Below are 19,038 nucleotides of genomic sequence, written 5' to 3' on the forward strand. Positions count from 1 at the left end.
CATCCAGGGTAAGAGCAGCTGTTTCAGATTACAGAATATCATAAAAGACCAGGCTTCTCTGTCTTCCTGTTCCACTATCCTTAGTGTGAGAAAAAATAGAGGCTGTACCTCCCAAGTAGAGTCTGCTGCTGCCTTATCAAAAAGAGAAGGAAAGGATAAAGAACAGAGGACTAAAGGAATACTTCTGGAAACCTAACTCTGAAACTTTCTTTTATTCTCTCAATGGTCAGAGTTGGGTCATATGGTCACTCCTAAGTACAGATTACCCACATTTTCACTCTAGAAAGGTAACAATTTTTAGCTGCTATAAGCACTGCTGTCCTGTATAAAATTGGTATTCCTTCACATGGAAGACTGAAGAATGGATATTGGATAGAAAATTAGCAGTGTGTTCTGTGCTTACCTCCTTGAATTAGGTTTTGAACACTTGAAACCAGATACATTCTGACTAATAACAGCCTTCATCATCTCTTTACTAGATTTTTGTATTGAGGCCCCTTCAAGTCTCCCTGCCACTGATTCTTGAAATGGTGATGCAAATGCAACCAGCCTTCCCAAAGCACTTCTCTGCCTGACTATTCCATTGCCTAATACAGAGGTCAGCAAACCTTTTCTGTAAATTCTAGGCTTTGGGGGGCGCCTGGGTGGCTCAGTGGGTTAAGCCTCTGCCTTCGCTCAGGTCATGATCTCAGGTGAAAGGATAGGTTGATATTCTTTCGGGAAAGCAATTGGCTTTAAAATGCTTATATCATTTGATCTGATGTTTTCACTCACCTTTCTATTCTAAGATCTTAGAAAAAATAAACAAAATTAAAAAAAAATTCTAGGCTTTTAGGCCAAGTGGAAAAATTGAGGATATTACACAGGTGTTCATATAGCAACAGAGAAAACAGATTTCCACAGACTTCTAAAAAGTTTTTATTATTTATTTATTATTTTTTTAAAAAATATTTTATTTACTTATTTGACAAACAGAGATCACAAGTAGGCAGAGAGGCAGGCAGAGAGAGAGGGGGAAGCAGGTTCCCTGCTGAGCAGAGAGCCCAATGTGGGGCTCGATCCCAGGACACTGAGATTATGACCTGAGCCGAAGGCAGAGGCTTTAACTCACTGAGCCACCCAGTTGCCCTTATTTATTTATTTTTAAGATTTTATTTACTTGACAGAGAGAGACACAACAGGAGAGGGAACACAAGCAGGGGGAGTGGGAGAGGGAGAAGCAGAACTTCTGTCCAGCACAGAAGCCAATGCAGGGCTCAATCCCAGGATCCTGGGGTCATGACCTGAGCTGAAGGCAAACACTTAACCAGGTGCCCCAAATTTCCACAAACTTTTATTGAAAATATATTAACTGGGTTGTTTGGCTTTTCTGTGTGTTTTTGTTGTTGTTGTTGTTTCTATTTTTATTTTTTGTAATATAGTTCTACTCATAAGGAGAATGGAGTTCTTTTTTGAGGGGAGCTAACATTTCATTTAACTAGGGTTCAAAATTAGTGTTTTCTATCATTAAATAGATTACAAATGTTATTCTGTCACATGGGCCTAGCAAAAATTGGCAGCAAGCCAGGTTTTTAGTTTGCCAACCCATGGCCCAGTGCCTAAAGCTTCTACATTCTGAAGTTTGGTATTCAAAGAGTTTCTAAGATTTGGCTATTTATTGCCTTTCCATCTTATTTCTCAAGACTTCTATTCACATACTTTACTAGTCAAACTAAAATATTTACCATTCACTATAGACCACCTACATATACCCAAGTCCACTCCTTTGTTCATGTTGTTCCATCCAATGCCAATAGGCATTGCCTATTTCTCATGACTTGTACATGTTTTAGTTTTTATGATAGACTCTGAGATCCTTCAGTGCAAGTATTATGTCTAATTCATTTTGTTACTCCTTCAGGATACAGCATGAACAGACATTCAATAGATAGTTGTAGAATTTAGGACTGGATACTGGGAGAGAATGATTCATATTGGGGAAATGCCCTCTGGAATTCTATAATCAACAATAGTAACAACTGTGTGGTAAAGCTCTTATCTAACTCACTGCTATGGGAACTCTTTAGTTTTAGTGCTCACTTCCTTGTCTTTTGATGGATGATTGAGTAACATTAATTCTCATGGTATATATACACTACACAGATTATTTATATCTGCTAGGGTCTGGTCAGAGAAACAGAGCCCATTCCAGTAGATAAATAGAAGGAATTTACTATAGGGAGCTAATTAAAAAGAGATTAGTGTAACAGGGGATGGGGAAAGCAAGTCAGAAATTAGGCACAACAGGAAACCTCTACCACCCCCAGGGCTGGAGAATGAGAGGAGGAGGAGTTGTTAACAGATCCCATGACCTGAGACAAACTCAGTGGGAACTGAAACCATAGACTCAAGAATTGCCCTATAGGAGCTGAGAGAGGGAGAAAGGGAGGCTGGTGAGATCTGGTATCATGGAAAAGACATAGCCTATGTTGGAGATTCTGTCTGTAACAGAGAGCCTCCAACATCTTCCCCACTAAATAAGAGTAACCATGTTAGGAAACTTTAGATATATAATTTGCATGAGCCAATCCTCTGTAAGATAGAGCAAAGCAGTAGAAGGCCAAGAAATCAATCTGAGATTAGCACAGTTAATTACGGATGAAGTTTACAAAGATGTCCCCAAGTGCATAAGATTTTAATTTTATTTTTATTTTTGAAAAATTTTATGTATATATTTGAGAGGGAGAGGGATAGAGAGAGAGAGAGAGTGAGTGAGTACGCCATTGAGAACACAAGAGCGGGGAAGGGAGAAGCAGACTCCCTGCTGAGGAGGGAGCCCAAAGCAGCGCTCAATCCCAGGACCCTGGGATGATGACCTGAGCCAAAGGCAGGTGTTTAACCAACTGAGCTGCCCAGGCATCCCTGCATTAGGATTTTTAAAAATCTAACCTAAAAATTATAAAACATTAATAATAAAAATAGAAATGTCAGGGCTAAATGGACTTTCCTATTCTATTTGCTATTGATTTCTTTTTTTTTTTTAAGATTTTATTTATTTATTTATTTGTCACAGAGAGAGAGAGAGAGAGATCCCAAGTAAGCAGAGAGGCAGACAGAGAGAGAGAAGAAAGCAGGCACCCCGCCGAGCAGAGAGCCCAAGGTGGGGCTCCATCCCAGGACCCTGAGATCATGATCTGAGTTGAAGGCAGAGGCTTAACCCCCTGAGTCACCCAGGTGCCCCGCTATTGATTCTTCAATATAGGTCATATTTTAAATCGCTTCATCTTTGGACTATGACTTTTTGTTTTTCTGGAGATTCTAATAGCCTTTCTTTTTTCCTTATTAAGAAACTTGTATTTTCTTTTTTAAAAAGATATTGTTTATTTATTTGAGAGAGAGAGTATGAGGGGGGCGGGAGCAGAGGGAGAGGGAGAAGGAAACTTCCCACTGAGTGCAGATCCTCATGCAGGGCTCAATTCCAAGACCCTGAGATCATCACCTGTTAGCTGTCTTCCATGTGATAACTCAACAATTCCATGTTTCCAGTGAGTCTCTGCAGTCACCTACAGGGAAGGGAGAACATGACAAATTTATACTCCCTCTTTTTACATTTTCGTTTGAAACTTACATATCTTAGTTCCTTTCATAGCTCACTGGTCAGTTCTGGTCAAATGATCCCACTAACTGCGAAGAATGATGGGAAATGTAAGGAATCATATGGATATTTAGTGATCAATAAATGTGTCTTGCACATATCCAAGCAAAATAAATGTGTGTAACATGTATGTAAGTTTAAAGCATAATAAAATAGACACTAGGAAATTTATCACCTCACCAAATAACTACAACATTACCAGGACAATTGACCCTGTCGGCTTTTGGTCTTCTAGGAATTTGTCACAAACTGGAATTTTAATTATTTATTTATTTATCTATTTCTTTGTTTATCAAATTCGATGAAATTTTTAGAAAGGGAAATTGTCAAAACATGTGTTGTAGTAAACACAGCCTCTTGACTTATACTTTCAAAAAGACAATGCTGGTTGAAGAATAGATTAGAAGGGGCAAATAGAAATGGGTAATCTAATCAGAAAGCTATTACACTTGTACAGATGAAAGATGATAATGGCCTGGACTAGAGAGGTAGCAGTAGAAATAAGAAATGAAGAAGTTGAGGTCTTTCTTTCTTTCTTTCTTTCTAAAGATTTTATTTATTTATTTGAGAGAGGGAGAGAGAGCATGAGAAGGGAGAAGCAGACTCCCCAAGGAGCTGGGAGCCTGATGTGGGACTCCATCCCAGAACCCCAGGATCATGACCTGAGCTAAAGGCAGTGGCTTAACCAACTGAGCCACCCAGGCATCCCAGTTGAGGGCTTTCTATAGATAGACCTAAGAGAATTTGGTGATTGGCTGCATGTAATGGATAAGGAAGTCAGTGGCATAAAAGATGACTTCCAAGTTTATCGCTTAAACAAATAGCTAGATAAAAGTGTCATTTTTCAAATGTTAGGTGAAAAAATATAACAGGAAGGAGGGAATGGACTGATTCCAGGTTCGATGCAGGAAATATGCAAGATTATTGTGTGATGTCCTCTTTTCTAGAAAGCAAGGAAACTACCAAAGACTCCTGCGGTTTGTCAAAAGGATGAAAAGATACAGGAGGCAACCCAAAGGATGTCCCACTGGCCAAAAATGGGGCATTCAAACACTGAAGAGTAAAACCAACAAGGATTGAAACCAAGTGCCCATAACTAACCACGAAAATCCTCTAACATCCACTGGTCTCCTTTGGAGATAGCAGGGCAGTCACTATTATGAAAATTGTTAAACAAAGAGAATCAGGGACTATGTTGGCTTTTCCATTAAATGAAATATTAGACTTAGATTCCTTCATGAAATAATAGATTTAGGCAACAATTCTCATTGTCTCCAAAACCATTAGGATAGTTGTTGGGAAAATCTAGTATAATGGATAGATCAAGTTCACTATTTGAATTTGAATGTACTCATCAGCCTTATTGTCATTGCAAGTAGAACCACAAATTATTATGTGTCTCCTCACAGAATGTAGGGAGAATTACACAGCACCACTTATGAAGTACTTTTTCCAAGAAAAATGAACCTGAATTTCATCAAGCTTCCAGATATAACTACCAATTTACAGAGAAACACTAGGGATAGAGGAATATAAGAATGACACCACGAGGATCCCAGTCAACTAAATGTGGAATGTGGAAAATTCTATATGACAAATAACCTGGTTTCTTCAGCAAATAAATGGCATAAAAAGGAAGGAGGGAAAATTGTTTTATATTAAAGGAAACTTAAGAGATATATCAACCACATCAATGTATGAATGGTGCTTGAGAAGAATTTTCCAAACAACTGCAAAAAGATATTTTTGTGACAAAAGGAGGAAATTGAAAACAGACTGGGTATTAGATGATATTAAGAAATTATTATTAGTTCTGTTAGGTGTGAAAATATAATATGGTTATGTTATAAAAGTTCTTATCTGTACAGATATATGTTGAAATTATATATTATCTCAGATTTCCTTTAGCTACTCCAGAGGATAAAAACGAGTGTGGAGCATAAATAAAACATGAATGACAAAATGTTGATAATTATACAAGTTGGGTGGTAATGGTGCTTGGGGTTTGTTTTACAATTTTCTGTAAAAATAGAAGAAGTAGGGAGGGAGCAAATATATAAAATGCAACAGAGAGAGATGTCAAACAAGATGAAAACTGATCATTAGGTTTAACAGCATTGTAGATACTGATGATATTGATCAGAGAAGTTTGGGTGGAGTGGTGTAGGGGGAAGCTTAATTGGGGTGCATTTAAGAGAATGGGTAAACCAACTGTATAAAGACAGTTTGAAGACACTTTGAACAATTTGGATGTGGCCCAGTTATCAGTTAATTTTATGGAGCTATTTTTAATTTTGTAAGAGGTGATAGTGATACTGTGTCATGTAAGAAAATTTTCTGGTTTTTTAGAAATATGTATGAGTATTCAGAATTGAAATGACATACTGTAGGGATTTGCTCTAAAATACTACAACAACAAAAAGAAATACAAAAAGAGATAAGATGAAGCAAATATGACAAATGTTCATAATTGAACATTTGGGATGTGTGCATAGGGATTCACTGTACTATTTTTAATTTTTATTTTTTTAATTTTTTTAAAAGATTTTTTTGACAGACAGATCACAAGTAGGCAGAGAGGCAGGCAGAGAGAGACGGGGAAAAGCAGGCTCTCCCCTGAGCAAAGACCCCCTCCCCATGCGGGACTCAATCCCAGGACCCTGGGATCATGACCTGAGCCAAAGGCAGTGGCTTAACCCACTGAGCCACCCAGACGCCCCCCCCCTTTTTTTTTAAAGATTCACTGTACTATTTTTTTAAAAGATTTTATTTATTTATCTGACAGAGGGAGAGATCACAAGTAGGCAGAGGGGCAGGCAGAGAGAAAGGGGGAAGCAGGCTCCCTTCTGAGCAGAGAGACTGAGGTGGGGCTCAATCTCAGGACCCCAAGATCATGACCTGAGCCAAAGGCAGAGGCTTAACCCACTGAGCTACCCAGACGGCCCTATTCTCTTAATTATTGTATTATGTTTGCAAATTTAGTAATAAAAAACTTTAAAAAATAAGATGGAGGAGTGGGATTAGATATAGCACAAATAGACAAATATTTTTAAGAAATTTTGCTGCACAGAGGAGCAAAAAATATTAGGAGTAGGTTCTTCTAGGTTTTTATTGGGAGTAGCTGGTGGTAGAAGTGAGGACAAGGGGAACATTAAAGTGCACTGATAGAATGATCCAGAAGAGAGATGGAAAATTATGATATTAGAGAGAGAGGGCAGCATTTCTGGAGTGATATTCTTCAGTAAATGACAGAAAATGAAATTATTGAAAATAATAAATAATGATAATTAAGAAATTTAAACTAAAGTTATAAATTTGTGAGTCAGCAGTATATAGAAGGTATTTTGTTATAAGGATGTCTGGTACTACATTATAATGGATGAATAGAAAGTAGAACTTAATAGAAATTCAAGACATAGAATTAAACCCCTATAAAAATTGAAGTTCCCCTTAGAGTATAAATTCAGTGGGGCCAAGGACCATGTTCATCTTAGTTTACTCAACAGAAATAAGCCCTTACATGTAGTAGGCACTCTTTGAATGTTTGCTAAATGAATGAAGGAAGGAATAAATGGAAGTAACATAGTAAAATATAAAGAGTATGAGCTCTGGAGATATTTTTCAGGCTAACATCTACTCAATCATCAGGTTAGCTTAGTTTTGATTTCCTCAGAGGGTTCTGAACAGCACAGTGTCTAAAATAAGAGAAATTCAAGAAATTTGCATTTCTAACAAATTTTCAGGTGATGTTGCTGCTGCTCTAGATCTGTGCTTCTCAGCTACCTGAGACTTAAAATAATTTTTTTGATTGCATAGACTGATATTTTTGTAAAATTCAATAAAAACAACTTGACTAAACTTGAAATACAAGTATGGAGCTTTCTCAAAAAGTAAAAAAAAAAAAAAAATAGAATTACCATGTAATCTGGTAATCCCGCTTCTAGGTTTTTTGTTTTTTTTTTTTTCATTTATAAGTATTTATCTGAAAAAAATAGAAATACTGATATGAAAAGATACTGGCACCACCATGTCCATTGCAGCATTATTTACAATAGCCAAGATATGGAAACCACCTAAATGTCCACTGACAATAAATGAATGGATAAAGAAGATGTGGTGTATATGTATTGTAGAATATTATTCACTCACACCTCATAATTTTTTAATTTTTATTTTATTAAGTTTTAAATTAAATAAAATATTTAAATGTTTTAAAATTTTAACTTTTTAAAGATTTTATTTATTTATTTTAGAGAGAAGAAGCAGAGGGAGCGGCAGAGGAAGAAGGAGAAGGAGAAACAGACTCCCCACTGAGCAGGGCACCTAACACGGGACTCACAACTCTGAGATCATGACTCGAGCTGAAACCATGAGTCCCATGCCCAACCGAATGAGCTACCCAGGTGTCCCTTAAGGATTTTATTTTATTTTATTTTTTATTTTAAATTTTATTCATTTATTTATTTGACAGAGAGAAACCTAGCGAGAGAGGGAACACAAGCAGAGGGGGTGGGAGAGGGAGATGCAGGCTTCCCACTGAGCAGGAAGCCCGAAGTGGGCCTGGATCCCAGGATACTGGGATCATGGCCCAAGCTGAAGGCAGATGCTTAACGATCGAGCCACCCAGGTGCCCCAAGGATTTTATTTTAAGTAATCTGGATAGCCAACGTGGGGCTTGAATTCATGACCCTGGGATCAATAATCACCCACTCCACCAACCGAACCAACCAGGTGCCCGCAAGTCATACTTTAAAAAGAATGAAATCCTGGGCCATCTGGGTGGCTTAGTTGGCTAAACATCTGTCTTCAGCGTGGGTCATGATCCCAGTGTCCTGGGATCGAGTCCTACACTGGGCTCCTTGCTTAGTGGGGAGACTGTTTCTCCCTTTCCCTTTGATACTCCCCTTGCTTGTACTCTCTTGCTCTCTGTCAAATAAATAAATAAAATCTTAAAAAAAGAAAAGAATGAAATTCTGCTGTTTGCAACAACATGGATGGACCTTGAGGGCATTATGCTAAATAAAATGAGTCAGACAAAGAGAGGCAACTACCATGTGATCTCACTTATATGTGGAAGCTAAAAACAAACCAACTGAAAAAACCAAAAAAGACTGAGCTCATAGACTGGTAGTTGCCAGAGGCAGGAGATGGGCAAAATTAGTGAAGTGAATCAAAAGGCATAAATTTCTAGTTATAAAATAAGTAAGTCATGGGGATGTAATGTATAGCATGGTCATGGTGGTTATTAATACCATACTGCATATTTGAAAGTTGCTAAGCAAGTAGATCTTAAAAGTTCTCATCACAAGAAAAAAAATTTTGTAACTATGATTGGAGATGGATGGAGACTGAGAGATCATTTTGAAATAGATACAAATATTAAAATATTGCCTTGTACATCTGAAGCTAATGTAATATAGTGTGTCAATTATACCTCAGTAAAAAAAAGAATAAAGAAAAAACTAGAAAAAATGAAATAAGACCAAGACATAGAAAATTTCTTACAAGTAGATTCACAGACATAAAATTACTCTGCCAAACTGTTATAAATGTTTTGTGAGAGCTTGCTCTCAGTTTCTTTACTTTTCACTTTTTGGATCAATAACAGTTTGCCAGCTGGTTCAAGTCTTGAGGATAACACTTGGAGTAGCTCTGCTCCTCATGATATCCAGATTCCTTTTTGCTCTGAGCAGTCAAGAGTTTTTTTTTAAGATGATAAACTTCTAATTTTTATCTTTATTATATAACTTCCTTTCTTTTAAAAAGATTTTATTTTAGTTTCAGTTTTTAAATTTTTATTTTATTTATTTTTAAAGATTTTATTTATTTGTTTGACAGACAGGGAGACAGTGAGAGAGGGAACACAAGCAGTGGGGAGCAGCAGAGGGAGAGGGAGAAGCAGGGTCCCCGCTGAGCAAGGAGTACTATGCAGGTCTCAGTCCCAGGACCCCTGGGATTATGACATGAACCGAAGGTAGATGCTTAGGGACTAAAACAGGTACCCCTAGTTTTAGTTTTTTTTAGTTTTTTTCGTGCATATGAGAAGCAGGGAGACTGCTTCTCCCCATCTGTTTGCTGTTTCCCCTGCTTGTAGTTCCCTGTCTTTCTGTCTGTCAAATAAATAAATAAAATCTTTAAAATAAGTAGAACAAAAATTTAAAAACTGAAAATAAAATCTTTTTTAAAAGAAAATAAGTTATATAATAAATATAAAAACTAAAAGGTCTCTTTGTCTCTGACAATTAAATAAAATCTTAAGAAAACCCCAAACGTGTAATTTAATTTTTTCAATTTTTTTTAAAGATTTTATTTATTTATTTGACAGACAGGGATCACAAGTAGGCAGAGACAGAGGCAGAGAGGAGGAAGCAGGCCCCCTGCTGAGCAGAGAGCCCGATGTGGGGCTCGATCCCAGGACCCTGAGATCATGACCTGAGCCGAAGGCAGAGGATTAACCCACTGAGCCACCCAGGCGCCCCTAATTTTTTCAATTTTTATTTATTTATTTTTTAAAGATTTTAAAATTTATTTGACAGAGAGTTACAGAACACAAGTAGGCAGAGAGGCAGGCAGAAGGAGAGGGAGAAGCAGTCTCCCCTCTGAGCAGGGAGCCCGATGTGGGGCTCGATCCCAGAGCCCTGGGATCACAACCCGAGCTGAAGGCAGATGTTTAACCAACTGAGCTATCCAGGCACCCCCAAACCTTTACTTATAAATAAAATTTTATCTCTATTATTTATTGGCTTTAAATAATACCTTTTTCCCTCTCCAAAGTGAAAGACGAGGAAGTCATGTTTTAAAATTTTCTCTATTTCTTAATCTTTATTATATTATTATTTCATATTGCATTAATTCTGTGCATTAATAGCATTAATTTTGTGCTCCAAAAATTATAATGCTCATGGTTATTTTAGTCTCAAGCTGCCATTCGTTTACAATGATGGAACATCTGAATGTTTAAGATGCTTTAGAAGTTGTAAACTTCCTCGCTTTTCTTAAACAACTGTTCATCCATCATCCCTACCTTAAATGTTGGACCTTAATCTTTCTACCTCAGCTACGTACCCTGAATGACATACATATACACAGAGCAACGACTTCAATTTCCATGTGCTCCCAAATTTATATATAGCCCTTAATGAATGAGAGAGGGTAACATAGCACAATATTTGCATGGAATCATATTTAGAGAAGTACATAGTTCAGCAGCCAAAAGTAACTTCAAAATGATGCAAATCAAAAACAAAATGATGCAAATCATTACAGCATTGCTTGGGAACAGAGAAGAGGGTTTGTAGCAATACTTATTACAGCTCCTCTTCCTCTCCTACCCACTTCCTCCACAGACCACAAAACAAGTACTCCCAGCCATCCCTATAGTTTTCTTCTCTTTGCTTCCTTACCTCCAGCTGTCTACTTTCCTTCCTTTCCTCCCCTCTTATAGCTCTTTTTAAGTAATTCAGCTTAGTCTCTCGAACTAAGTTCTACTTCTTTTATCCCTTAAATTCTTCTTCGTTCTCTTTCTCATTATTCTGCATTCCCAAAGTCCAAAGAAGCAGCCTTGCATCCATAGAACTCTCTTGGCCAGGGGAAGACTCAGGGTGGGGGAGAGAAGGTTGGGAGCATTTGCTTGTTAGCATTCTCATTCTGTCACGTATATGTCTGACTGAGAGTGTTCCCTGAATTTTAGACCCATTCATTCATCTGGTAGATCTCAGAGAGGCTGCACAATCAACATGTTTCAAAATTATGCCTCTTTTTAACATCCAGTGATTGTATTTGTTCAATATTTCCCTCCCTGCAAGATGAAAAAATACTTGTTGAGGTAGCATGTTTCCACTCCACTCCACTCAGAGGAGGAAGAGCTATATAGCCCCTGCCCCTCCCAAAGCCGAAGCCAAAGCAAAGGCTTTGAAAGCCAAGAAAGCGGTGCTGAAAAGGGTCCACAGTCACAAAAAAAAGAAGATCCGCACATCACCTACGTTCCGACGACCCAAGACTCTGCGTCTCGGAAGGCAACCCAAATACCCTCGAAAGAGCGCCCCCAGGAGAAACAAGCTTGACCACTATGCCATCATCAAGTTCCCCCTGACTACTGAGTCAGCCATGAAGAAAACAAGAGAACAACACACTTGTGTTCATTGTGGATGTCAAGGCCAACAAGCACCAGATCAAACAGGCTGTGAAGAAGCTCTATGACATTGATGTAGCCAAGGTCAACACCTTAATCAGGCCTGATGGAGAGAAGAAGGCATACGTTCGGCTGGCCCCTGACTATGATGCTTTGGATGTTGCCAGCAAAATTGGGATCATCTAAACTGAGTCCAGCTGGCTAAATCTAAATACAGTTTTTTCATGATAAAAAAAAAAAAAAAGAAAAAGAAAAAAAAAGAAAAAATACTTGTTGAATGTGAGAATAAATGAGTGAATGAAATTATGAAATTTTTTCTTCCTTCAGTATTCTCAAGGATATGAAAAACATCACCATTGACCAGATTATTTAAGCCAGAACCCTGAAAATCATCCACGACTCATCCCATTTGCTTTTTTCCCCTTTCTGACTATTCATTAAGTCCTGCAATTCTACATCTTTAATATTTTTTCAGTCTCTCCCTTCCCCTTTAGCTCTACCTATAAAACTGTGACAAGAGTCTGAATACTTTTATTTATCCATATAGACTCCAAAGTAGTTTTTTTTTAAAGATTTTATTTATTTATTTGACAGAGAGAGATCAAAAGTAGGCAGAGAGAGAGGAGGAAGCAGGATCCCCACTGAGCAGGAAGCCTGATGCGGGGCTCGATCCCAGGACCCTGGGATAATGACCTAAGCCGAAGGCAGAGGCTTTAACCTACTGAGCCACCCAGGTGCCCCTCCAAAGTGGTTTTTGGTCTCACTTTCATTCTCCTCCAATTTATCTGTCCAAGACATTTTACTCATAATTCCAGAATTTTATTCATAATTCAAGATAAGAATACCATTCCCCTTTATGGAAAATTATCCCTTCCATATCTCTGTCTAGGGATGGTTTTAGGCAGTCATATTCTGTACCACATAACATCGACTTCCCAATTCCTAGACATTGCTGATTGGACCACGAAGGTATCCCTGAATAATGTGTTAAGATATCCAGCAACTATAAAGTAACTTGACAGGTAGAGTTTGGCTAATTAGTTTCTCAATCTTAAGCAAATGAATTAATAAGAAGGGAATGGATCAGGCATTAGAAACAAGAAATGATTTTTTAAAAGTTGCATAAAGAGACCAATCAATTGAGAAAAGGCCATGATTGATACAAAATTTTGGCTAAGGAGAGAATATTGGTAGGCAGAAGTGATGATATAAAGCAATGATAGGTTACAGAGGATAAAAAAAATTAATTCTGGGAAGAAAATCAAAAACATGCATGAATTAAAGCAGAGCTCAAGAGGGAAACTTAGTCATGGTAATAAATAAATAAATAAATAAATAAATAAAATGCTCTAAACTCCTACTGCTGAGGAACCTGGAGATGCTTCCACATCCAAATTCACTGAGGTCAGATTATACTTTTATTCTTGGATTTCCCCGAGACTCCTGTCTTTTTTATTGACAAGTGTATCCTGCTATATTGAATATGACTTCAATTTCCATCTGTAGCTGGTGCCCTGCCCAAGATTACGTTTGTGAACCACCAGCTTCTCTAACACAACAGGTATTAGAAATCATCATATTAAGTGATAACAGTGGAGGTTGGGTTACATGTAACACACATCCAAATTTACAGTGACTGAAACAAGATAGAAGTGTATTTGTCCATTGCATAGTAGTACAGAGGACAAGGATGCTGGCTGTGCTCCATGAGTTCATCTCGGAACTTTCTTTGCTTTTTATGAAAAAATTAAAAACATTAAAAAAATTATTTATTGTTTGTTTGAGAGGAGAGCACGCTCACTTGAGCATGCAGCAGGGGAGGGGCAGAGGGGAAGGGAGAGAATCTCAAGCAGACTCCCCACTGAGCACAGAGCTGGCGAAGGTTTGGGCTTGATCCCATGACCCTGAGAGCATGACCTGAGCTGAAATCAAGAGTTGAATGGTCAACTGATTGAGCCACCCAGGCACCCCTCATCTTGGAACTTCCTACACTGTTGCACTGTCATCCATCCTAGGATGTTTTCTCATCCCTGTGGTCCAAGATAGAGTACTACTATGACTGCTTTCTAAACAATAGGCTGGAAGAAGAGAAAAAAGAAGAAAGGTAATACCTTTAATAACATAATTCAAAAGTTGCATTCAACTTTTATGCTCACATCTCATTGGTCAGAGCAGAACTTAGTCACAGAGCTACATGAATCACAAAGAAGGTTGAAGAAACTTGTCTTTATTCTAGGTGGCCATTTGTCCAATAATCAAAAAAGGGGAAAATGAATATTGGGGATCAAGATCTGGTTTTGCTATTATTATAATAAAGAATCCTTGAAGCTGACTCTTAGAAGAATAATACGGGCCCCTTTGAATTACCTAGGGAGTCTTTCTTGGAAGGGTTAGATCATGTTAATATCACTGAAAGAGGTCTTCTGCAAGAGGATATGTGTAGATTCTCCAGGATTAGCAAGCAATCATTGCCCAGACAAAGGGAGCATTTTGAGTGTTTGAGAAGTAAAACTGCTGGTCTCTAGAATGTGGGCTCCTTGGGAAACTTGTCTTGGGAATGTTTGTTTTTCTGGCAAGTGACTGTGCTATGTATGGAACTGAAATAGTATAGCACTAAGAGCTTCGGTTGTGGGAACTCTGATCTAGGCATCTTTGGCCAATCTTGGCACTGATAGAATGGAATTGTCCTCCCTCAAAAAACATTTTTCAGATTAGGAAGACCTTGTTTTATGTTCTGTATTGGTCTGCTTGAATTGCCATAACAATATACCATGGACTGCATGGTTTATTTATTTTTATTTTTATTTTTTTAAAAGATTTTATTTATTTATTTGACAGAGATCACAAGTAGGCAGAGAGGCAGACGGGGAGGGGCAGGGGAAGCAGGCTCCCTGCCAAGCAGAGAGCCCCAAGAGGGGCTAGATCCCAGACCCTGAGACCATGACCTGAGCCGAAGGCAGAGGCTTTAACCCACTGAGCCACCCAGGTGCCCACAAATGGCTGTTGTTTTAAGCAGCAAATATTCAGGTGGTTTGTTATATTACGGTAGGTAACTGCAATATCTTTTAGAATATATAAGAACCTTGGAGTTTTTAGATAACCAAGGAGGAAGCACTAGACTTCCTGATAATAGGACATGAGGAGCCTGAGTGATGAAATAGAAAAAAAGCAAAGAAATGTGGTCTCATTTATATTCCAAGATTACAGGACAATTTATGTTAGTAACACATCTAAATACTGGTAGCCCTCATTTCTAAGCTCTAAGTCAATTTATTTATTTTTTTTTTAAAGATTTTATTTATTTATTTGACAGACAGAGATCACAGGTAGGCAGAGAGGCAGGCAGAGAGAGAGGAGGAAGCAGGCTCCCCACTGAGCAGAGAGCCCGATGCGGGGCTCGATCCCAGGACCTGAGATCATGACCTGAGCCGAAGGCAGAGGCTTAACCCACTGAGCCACCCAGGCGCCCCAGCTCTAAGTCAATTTAATAAAAAAAAAAAATGCACTGGAGATTTTCATTTGGGCTTCTCCCTTAAGAACAAACATTTAAAACAACCATAATCACCTTCAAATTTCTTCTCCACTGCTCCCTACCTCAACTGCCCATGCCAGAACTCAGAAATGCTCTCATCTTCTCTCTTTAGACTGTAGGGCCTGTTTTTCTACTTTATGAGGCTAAAATCCATCCACTTTCTTCCTTCACCACTATTGTTCTTTTAGTGTTTGTGATCATCACCTCTCTCCCAGATTTTGTAATATCCTCTTAATTTGCATAAGACTTGCTAGTGGAGTGGGTGTGATGTGTATGAGAAAGAGAATAATTCTGGATCATGATCAATGGATCAAGGATCATTCTGAGGTCTTGACCTAAGCAACTGAAAAAAAAATGGCTTGTCATTCATTAAGCTGGAGAAGACAGGGATAAGAGTAGTTTCAGGCCAGATTTTATCACATAGTCATCTCTGACTGATGGGAGGCTGAGAAAGTGAGTATTTGGCTGTATTTGTTTTCTATTACTGTCCAATTACCACATACTTATCAGTTTAACATAACACACATTTGGGGTGCCTGGGTGACTCAGTTGGTTAAGTGCCTGACTCTTGATACCAGCTCAGGTCTTGATCTCAGTGTCATAACTTCAAGCCCTGCATTGGGCTCCATGCTGGGTGTGGAGCCTATTTAAAAGGTAAAAAACCCAAAACCCAAAACCAAACCAAAACACACACACCCACAGTTTCTGTGGTTCAGGAGTACAGGTATGGCTGGGCTGTGTTATCTGGAGACTCAACTGTAGAAAGATCTATTTCCAAGCTCACTCAGGTTGTTGGTAGAATTAATTTCCTTTGGTTGTAGAACAGAACACTTTGAGGTTTTTTAGTTAGTTTGTTTGTTTTGTTTTCACTTTTTTCCTGGATCCTTGGCCTCTTACTCCTAGCAGTTATTTGTAATTTCCTGCTACATGTCTCTCTCTATAAGCAGTTCCGAACATGTAGCTTGCTTCTTCAAAACCATTAGAAGAGAGAGAGTAAGTCTGCTAGCAAGACAGACTCTTAAAAATGTAAAGTAAGGGGTGCCTGTGTGGCTCAGTGGGTTAGGCCTCTTCCTTCGGCTCAGGTCATGATCTCAGGGTCCTGGGATCGAGCCCTGCATCGGGCTCTCTGCTCAGTGAGGAGCCCGCTTCCCCCTCTCTCTCTGCCTGCTGTTCTGCCTACTTGTAATCTCTCTCTCTCAAATAAATAAATAAAATCTTTAATTTTTAAAAAGATTTTATTTATTTGACAGACAGAGATCACAAGTAGGCAGAGAGGCAGGCAGAGAGAGAGGGGAAGCAGGCTCCCCACTGAGCAGAGAGCCCGATGCAGGGCTCGATCCCAGGACCCTGGGATCATGACCTGAGCCGAAGCCAGAAGCTTAACCCACTGAACAACCCAGGTGCCCCTAAATAAATAAAATCTTTTAAAAAAATGCAAAGTAATCAGGATAGAGATATCATATCATCTTTGTTATATTCTATAGGTTAGAAGTAAGTCATGGGTCCCACCTACACTCAAGGGGAGGGGATAACTCAAAGACATGAATGCTGGGGAGGAGACAGATCATGAGGGCCACTTTAGAGTCTTTGTGCCACATTAACTTTCGTAGTTCTTATAGTGGAAGGTGAAAAGTTAGAATGGATTTCTGGTCCCTAAATTACCGAGGCTGAGTCAGTGGATTCTCTTGCCAGAGACTGTGAATCTGGAATGGTGATGTAATTATGAAGAGATTAGAGTCCTTTTGCAGAGGTGCATGGCAGCAGCATAGTACATTGTCTGGTGGTGTGTGTGGGAGTGGTGGTCACAGCAGTGTCCTGACATTGTTCCTGATTTTCAGTTTGTAGAACTTGTTGTTTCCTGTCAGTTTCATAAGCCTGCTTCTCCAGTCTCTGTTCAATTTTGTGAGACCCTCTATATAGCCTTCAAATAAATTCTACCTTAGGTCTAGGATACTCAGAGGTTGTTTCTAATGTTTGTAACCAAGAATGTGGCAGCTCCCGTACATGCAGATAACTATAGACAGCTGGTGTAACTGTAAATAGTTGGTACAGCAGGAATTAATAGGAGGAGAAGTAGACAGAGATTAGATCTTAGATAGTCTTGTCAAATATAATAAGTGAACATTTAATCTTGGAGGTCATGGAAATCCATTTGTTTTAAATAAAGGCATAACATCATCTTTTTTTTTTTAAAGATTTTATTTATTTATCAGAGAGAGAGAGAGGTGTAGAGAGCGAGCACAGGCAGACAGAAGGGTAGGCAAAGGCAGAGGGAGAAGCAGGCTCCCTGCTGAGCAAGGAGCCCAATGTGGGACTTGATCCCAGGACGCTGGGATCATGACTTGAGCTGAAGGCAGCTGCTTAACCAACTGAGCCACCCAGGCGTCCCAAAGCATAACATCATCTTATATGAAAATTCCTTTAATGGCTTTTTGGAGGATGGGTTTGAAGAGAAAAGGAGTGTATGTAGGTGAACCAGTTTAGAAGGTTTCTTTTTTTTCCTGAAGATTTTGTTTATTTATTTGTCAGAGAGAATGAGAGAGAGAGCGAGAGAGAGAGTGCGCGCACAAGCAGGAGGAGCAGCAAGCAGAGGGAGAAGCAGGCTCCCCACAGAGCAAGGAACCCAACATGAGACTTGATCCCAGGACCCTGGGATCATGACCTGAGCTGAAGAGAGATGCCCAACCAACTGAGGTACCTGGGGGTCCCAAGTTTTGAAAGTTTCTCAGTCAAGTAGGTGAGAGAAGGTAAGACTTGAGCTGAGGTGGTGTCAATGGAATGGAAAGAGGAGACAGTAGAGAGAAAGGAAGTTTACAGAAGTAATAATGACTTGTTAATTGGACATGGGGGCAGAAGGTAAGGAGACAGTCTAGGATGACAACGAAATTTCTGGTTGACACAAATGGATGGTTGGTGGTGAGGAACTGAAACAGGGTATACAACAGCAGACTGGTGATAGGCAGTATACTTGATTGTGTGTGTAGGGCCTGGTATCTGACAGACCTTGGTTTGAGTCGTGGCTTTGCACTTATAAACTATGTCATATTGAGCATGTTAGGCAACTTGAACCTCAGTTTCCTCAACTATAAACTAGAAATAATATAACTTAACTCTTGTTTTGTGTGTATGAATTGAATGCACAGTGTCTGGTTTCCAGTAGGCACTCTATAATGCTGGATATTATTACTTCTCTAAGAAGGTTCAGGGAGAAGGCCTAGGAAAAGTGGGTGAAAGTGGGTGAAGAAAATCTTCAAGAAAGGTTTCTAGGAGAAAACCGTGTTCAAGACTAAAGAGGAAAAATACAAGGTTGTGGCAAACCAGCTGAAGCCAGAAGGAGGCCAGACAAGGCTGAGCTACAGCCACGTTGCTGTGAAGATGAGTCACTGCAAGTGCAGGCAGGGCTGCCCAGGCCACAGCTGGACTGGCTGTGGCCAGGCTGGACTGGGCTATAACATGACTTCATTGTCAGTGGGGAGTCATAAGGATTGTTCCAGAACAATCCTTTTTGTCCTCCCCTTCCTCCCAGAAGGAATCCATCATTTCTTCCTCGTTTATAGGACTTTCCATAGCCTGTCTTACTTTCTGGAAGCAGCAGAAAACTGGAAAGGGACAGAAAGCAAGGTTTGAGTCCTGTCCAGTTTGGTCACAGGTTGGCTGAGTGACCTGGTGCATGTCACTTCACCTTGGTCTTCTTATTTTAACAGGAGAATGAGCAGACCTGCATCCAAAGTGTGATGTGAA

The 19,038-nt window shown here is 39.2% G+C and overlaps 1 long non-coding RNA gene and 1 pseudogene across 2 annotated transcripts in view; both read left to right on the top strand.

Annotated features, from left to right (window-relative positions):
* LOC309842720 overlaps window positions 1-5,187 on the top strand; it is a 31,157-nt gene extending 25,970 nt beyond the window's left edge. Inside the window, exon 3 of the long non-coding RNA XR_014299744.1 lies at window positions 4,582-5,187. This is a non-coding gene — a long non-coding RNA (uncharacterized lncRNA). The remainder of the gene's footprint in view (window positions 1-4,581) is intronic.
* A 6,277-nt stretch (window positions 5,188-11,464) lies between these two features.
* On the top strand, window positions 11,465-11,966 carry LOC309842472 (large ribosomal subunit protein uL23 pseudogene; annotated as a pseudogene). Its single transcript has one exon. The product of its transcript is annotated as a large ribosomal subunit protein uL23 pseudogene (transcript).
* The last annotated feature ends 7,072 nt before the right edge of the window (window positions 11,967-19,038 follow it).

This window comes from Mustela nivalis (genome assembly GCF_964662115.1).
Source record: "Mustela nivalis genome assembly, chromosome: 10".
Taxonomy (NCBI): Eukaryota; Metazoa; Chordata; class Mammalia; order Carnivora; family Mustelidae; genus Mustela; species Mustela nivalis.